We start from the raw sequence: 6,761 nt of genomic DNA on the forward strand, positions 1-6,761 counted from the left end.
GGAGGCTTAGCGCACCCTCATTGAGACTCATGTAGATGTCAAGACAACTCACAATTACATAAGTGGCAGAACCTCATTGAGGCTCATGTAGATGTCAAGACAACTGACAATTACATGAGTAACAACTCGCTCCGAGTACGACCCGACAGTCGTACTCGAAGACTTAGCTGTGATCGCGAATCGCCTAAGTACTCGATTGCCTTCGAGTGTATCCGCCAGATCCACTCGGAGATTCAGCAGACCCTCAGTGAGGCTCATGCAGATGTCAAGACAACTGACAATTACATGCTCCGCATGTTTGCCATTGGCTTCACCAAGAAACGCCAAACAAAGACCACGAGCCAAAATCGTGTCAACAACTCTTTGGCAAAGGAAGAGCAAAAGATTCGATTCAAATTCAAAGTTCGTCTAAAGATAGTTGGTTCGGTGTAGATCAAGCTTATCCACACCGAACCACGAATGTGACGGCCAACAGCAGTGGCCAAAGTTTCATACAGCTAACACTTGGCATACTGAGGTAAAAGTTTTCTTAAACGTCATCAGGACTGGCACTAGGACTGGCAGGCTCCACGGAAGTGTCGAGGTCGATCCCGTCTGCAATGCGAGTGGCGCTCTCAAGGAAGGTCTCCATGAAATCTTCGAATCGAAGCTTTTTGGTGTTGGCGACTTGCAACGCCTTCAACTTCTCTTCGCGAGCCTCCTTGCAATGCACTCGGACTAGCGAGAGCGCCACGTCCGGACCACAGCGAGCCGCAGACTTCTTCCACGCCTGCACTCGGTTCGAGACCTCCTCCAGCCGAGTCATCAAACCTTCCATCTCTGGCCGAGACTCGTATTCAGGCCAAAGCTCCTTGTCGATTCGGCCGACGACCTCTCTCAGTCGACCGATGAAAGGTCCCACTTTGGCCAGGCGAATGTGCGCTCGGAGCAGGTCTCGATTGGCGTCCTTGCCGAGTGGAACGTTCGGAAGAACCGACCGCTCAACGTCAGCTGCCTCAGCCTCAGCGTCCATGCAAACATCTGCACAGATAGGACGAGCAAAAAATAAGCGCAGAGTGCAAGATACAGTCACGAAGCACTCGGAAAAACAGAACTTACCACCGAGAAGCGCTATCATCTTCCTTGCCCAGTCACTGACGTAATTCTCCTGTGCTATGCACCGCCTGTTCAACACCTGCATCTGTCCCATCAGCTCGGTCCTTTGTTTCCCCATTTTCTCCACTTCAGCCGCCAATGCCTTGTTTTCCTCACGGGACTCCTCCAAGGACTTTTCTCGTTCAGCCAGAACATCCTTCATACCAGCCAAGGCAAGCATTGCTGCATCCAGTTCCGCAGCAAACTGAACCTTTTCAGCCCTCAGAGTCTCGTACGCTGATCCCATCTCGCAAGTCTTCTGCAAGTCAGCGCCAAGAGACGATCAAACAAATTCAAGAAGGACAACAATAAAAATTCGGAGTTCTTCAGACCCCTGCCGACGCAAGCACTCGACAACGGTCTCGGGGACTACACCCAGTGGGTTCACTAAGAGTGACCCCACTAGCATGAAGCTCAAACAGGCCCGCCCTATTGAGATACATAAAAACAAAAAGCCTATGAGGTTACTACTACCCGACATGAGTAAAATTACTCTCGGGGACTCATCCAGTAGGTACACTCGGAGTGCCCTCACCGGTAACATTCGAACAGATTAGTTTTGATCTGATCAAGTTAAAGAAAATGTATATAAAGACAACTGCCGGTGCAAGCACTCGACAGAAGTCTCGGGGACTACACCCACTGGGTTCACTAAGAGTGAACCCACTTCAAAATAAACATACTGTATCCGAGTACATTGCTTAAACACCAAGTGGGATACAAGAGGAAAGTAAATACTTACTAGCCCACTTACTCGGATATCGTCCCGGAGTTCCAAGCTTCGCTTGTACACAGACGCGATGGAGTCGTACGCTCTCTTGGCGTCACCCGCCATCAACTCCGCCTGCACCATGGCCTCCTTGGCAGCTCCCACCTGATCTTCCGGGAGGCGCCGGGCGTCATACTGGACAGTCGACGGACCTGGCACCACAAGAGACTCCTTGGGCATCCCAAGTCCTGCTCCAGTCGGTTCAGCAGCGATAAGTGCCATTCCAGTCGACGACATCGTCTCAGTCGGTGGCGCATCCATGGCAGGAGTAGTAACCGGTGGAACAGCCTCAAGGACAGGCACCGTAGCTTGCTCGGGCCTTTCCTGGTCGTCCTCCTCCACAGGAATCACCTCTGAAGGAAACCCGACCGAACGACGTGAGATCACAAGAAAAAAGCAAGACCAAAGACAAAATTCGTGATGCAATAATGTAAAGTTCTCGGAATCGCCACGACGCACCTGGCTGAGATGTGACAACATTGTCCATGTCCATGGGATCGTCCCCCTGGCGTGGCGGAGAGGTGGCGGAGGTGGCAGCTCTGTCGAGTAAATTTCATTCGACCAATAAGCATGAGTTCAATCAAATACTGGAAGAAGATGGAAGAACAATGCACTTACGCTGAGGCGAGGGGAACGGCGATCCTCATCCGCGGCAAAGCCTTCCGAGGCTTGGATCCACTCAGTTTGGCCACCTTAGAGGGCTGAACCGCGGGCTCAGCAACAGAGTCCCTGGTCCTCTTTGTGCTCCGAGCACTCGGAACCACGGGAGCAGCTGGCGAGGCACTCGGAACCACAGGAGCGGCTGGCGAAGCACTCGAGGCCGCTGGAGGAGCCGACGGAGCCACGGGTTCGTGGCGGCGTTTGGTTCGAGGCTCTGGAGGTGGGTGCGGCGAGTTCTGCTCCTCATCTTCCCCCTCTTCTTCTTTGGACTCCTCCTCCGTCTCCCCACTGTCAGAGACGTACTCGACGCTCTCCACATTGCCCTCCTGGCTACCTTCCTCCTCCTCGGCTGGATTTCTGTTCGAGACAGGAGAAAACCAGTTGGTCCACGCCTGCACGAGATACAGTCGACAACATCAGACGTCAGACAATAATACAAGAAAAAGCGATAAATCTAAGACAATTGGGTGTACTCGACAAGTTATACTCACCTCATTCGGAGGAGGGTTGTCCGCGCGGAAGGGCTTCACTCGTCGGGATCCTCTGGATTATCGCAGGCGCCTATGATGTTGAGGACCCACGACGCCACCAGCTCCCCGGTCATGCACTCGGGGTTAGTCCGAGTGGAGTCCTCAGGCCCCGTGTAGTGCCACATGGCGTGGTGTCGAGCTTGCAGAGGCTGGATACGCCGACCCAGAAAAACCTCCAGCAAATCTATGCCAGTGACACCCTTTCGGACGACCTCTACAAGCGCTTCGACCAGAGGCTGGATCTGGATCTTCTCCATCTTCGTGAGCGCAAGTTGCCTAGGTGGAGCCGGTCGGTCTAAGCTAAAAGGTGGTAGTCCAGTGGTGGCATTCGGGCTAGCAACGTCCTGGCAGTAAAACCAAGTCGACTGCCAGTTCCTAACGGATTCAGACAGCTGAAGAGCGGGATAGCTACTTTTACTTTTCTTTTGAAAGCCCAAGCCTCCGCAGAGCTGGAGGAGGTGAGTTTTGTCATCCGACTGGCTCAGCCTTTTTATGGTTTGAGATCTAACAGAGAAGATGTGCTTAAAAAGCCCCCAGTGGGGAGGACAACCGATAAAGCACTCGCACAGCACGACAAAGGCAGAGAGATGAGCTATTGAGTTGGGAGGAAAATGGTGGAGTAGCGCCCCGAAGTGGTTCAATATACCTCAGAAGAAGGGATGAGGAGGCAGAGAGAAGCCTCGGTGCACGTGACTGAGCAGCAAGACGCGCCCCCCTCCTGGGGCGCCAGCTCGGTCTCGCCCTCCGCCGGCAACCTCCACGTCTTGTGCTCGATCATGCCGTGCTCCACCAACTCTAGCAAGTCCCCCTCAGTCACCGTGGAGGGGAGGAAATCCCCCTGGATCCAACCCGCCGACAGTGCTCGCTGCCGCCGCTGAGCAGGAGCCGCCGCCTTCCCCTTCTTCTTCCGCGCCTCGAGCTTGCTAGTCTGCCCCTTTGTCATGGCGGAGGCTGCATATCCGCGAGGGAGAAGGAGAAAGAAGGAGCGTGGGATGCACAGGGGATGGCGAGAGAAGCGGGGCAAGTGCGAGCTATCCGGCGAGTGTAACAAAAAACCCTCGCCGCAGAGGTTTAAATAAGGTTCCGACTGGGTCACTAGCAGGTGGCCCCGAAATCTTATCCCCCGACCGGTTTCTGCGATATTAGTGGAGAAGATGAAGGTGCGAGAATCGAGGCGACAGATACTACTCGATTACGATGTTGTCATCACCGTTGAGCGCGCGGCAACCGAAATTCGAGGATCCCGGAAAATCCGCCACCGTCAGTTGACTGGTCACGTCAAAAGATACCACGGAAGAAATCGGTCCCTGACGGTTCGTTTCACAAATACGTCCACTCGGATCACTAGTCAAAGAGGATAAAATGGATCGAGGCAAACAACGCCAAAGTCGCATCCGTACCAGTCGGATCCGTACTCCAAGCATCGCTTCGTCGTTCCAACCCCAATCCGTTCGGGGACTAATGATGGGGTTATAGTCCTAGGGTAGGGTCATAGGCCTGCCCAATGAGTCCTACCCAAGGACTACCCTTCATAAGGGATAAGGCCCTTAGTCAGTTCCGACTGAATTAAGGACTTCCCATCATCCAGTCGGTGACGATTCCTCCATCATCTAGTCGGAGATGAGCATTCGGAGCGTATTGAACTTACCGACTAGATTCCACTCTGTGCATCGTAACCCCCCTGGAGGGCAACGGTCATACGTTTCCATGTTCCTTTATTAGCATTTAAGACATACATTACCTGTAACGTAGGCATTTATTCGCCACTACTCCACCCCGGTGCACCGAACCGTTATGAAGGGTAGCGCACTCTACATAAGCCACCCTTCTCCACTGGTGCAGGGGTTAGCAATTCACTGTAATCCATATTCCACTCGACAACAAGCTCCCAAGAGCACTGAGACGTAGGGCTTTTACCTCCACCATAGAGGGGCCTGAACTCATACAACCTCTCCGTAGCTAAGGCTCTGCCCATCCTTTTGTACCCTACACATCTACTGTCAGACTTATACCCACGACAGTTGGCGCCCACCGTGGGGCAGGCGTCTAAGCGACTTCCGGCGAGTTTGCGACTACATTTTTTCATCATGTCATCCGGTGGAGATTTGAGCATGGGTCACGAGATCCTCTTCGGTGCTCTCTCCTTCATCGTCGACGATTCGTCATGGCTTCGGGACACCCCTCTCGACGTCGAGGCGCTCCCCAGTCGCGGGGCTACGCACTTCTGTGCCGGCGCCCGCGGTATTCTTCTTCTCCAGCAATCGGCTCCGGTGTCGACCTTCGCCCCTGTCACGCGCCGCAACAAGCGGTCTCGCCGTCCGCGGCTCCAGCGTTGGGTGCAACACGCCCAGGCGTGCCAGAGCACGTCTTCACAAGTGGCGGTCCTCGAGTCGGTTGTAGTTGCGCCACCGTCCCAGTGCTCGGATTCAGTTCCGACTGAGTTCCCTTCCGAGTACGTGGGTCGCGGGCCTGCAGCCGAAGTGCACATGGCCAACTCCCATGAAAGCCCCCGCCAGACCGGCCGGAACGAGCACGAAGTCGGCGAAACCTCCGGCGATCGCCGTCAACCCCGCCGTTCTGCCAGTCGGCGCACTCGTCAGAGCAACGTGGAGGTGTTCCGCACACCCGTCCTCAACCTGGCTGCCACTGCCAGGATAGCCGATTCCCTCCAGCCGACTGATTCAGAGGCCGGCAGAGGGATCGAGCAGATCCATGCCCTATTGCACACGGCGCAACAGCAAAATTCGGCAGTCTCCCGATCGCACAACAGGATTCACAATAGTTCTATTCGCGCGAACACGCATCGGTCAGTTCACAGCCCCGGTTCTCATCAGCGACACAGGGGAGGCAGCCGCTCCATGAATCCCGAAGATCGTCGCCGCTCACGCACCCCTCCGTGGGGTGGGCCCTACGGGCCCCGACATCCTGATGATCGGCGTTCATTCGGTGACACTTATGATCCAAGGCCCGACGCAAGAGGGCATATCGCCCAGAGGAGGGTCGACAGGGGCCGAGCCCACCGCGATGGTCATGATATGGACCGTCCGAGTGGAAGCAGGACCATCGTGTGTGGTCCCGAGTGTTTTACCCGAGCCATCCATTCGGCTGACATCCCTCCCAACTTCCGATTAGCGAGCCATCCTACCCAAGGACTACCCTTCATAAGGGATAAGGCCCTTAGTCAGTTCCGACTGAATTAAGGACTTCCATCATCCAGTAGAGGGCTTTTACCTCCACCGTAGAGGGGCCTGAACTCATACAACCTCGCCGTAGCTAAGGCTCTGCCCATCCTTTCGTACCCTACACATCTACTGTGAGACTTATACCCACGACACCCCTACTCCTGCATGTGTGTATATGATGTATATTGATAGTACAAGGTTGCTCCTGGAACTGTATTAGAGGAGGAAGAGAGCTGAGTGCCTCCTCCTTGGCCTCCTGTATGAGTGTGTGTGTGTGAGGGAATGAGAGGGCAGCCAAAAGAGACCCCATACGTGGTGGGCATGAAGCCCCTTGTATGGATGTGTAGCTTGATATGTAAGCTACAGTGGGTAGCTTACATGCCAAGCTATATGTAGCTTGGGAGCTAAGCTATGCCTGTTCCCTGGGCACTTTACGTCCAGGGGACCAGTTACACTGTAGATGAAGCTGCGTGACGCCCGAAGGGA

This window comes from Hordeum vulgare, chromosome 4H, assembly GCF_904849725.1.
Source record: "Hordeum vulgare subsp. vulgare chromosome 4H, MorexV3_pseudomolecules_assembly, whole genome shotgun sequence".
NCBI lineage: Eukaryota > Viridiplantae > Streptophyta > Magnoliopsida > Poales > Poaceae > Hordeum > Hordeum vulgare.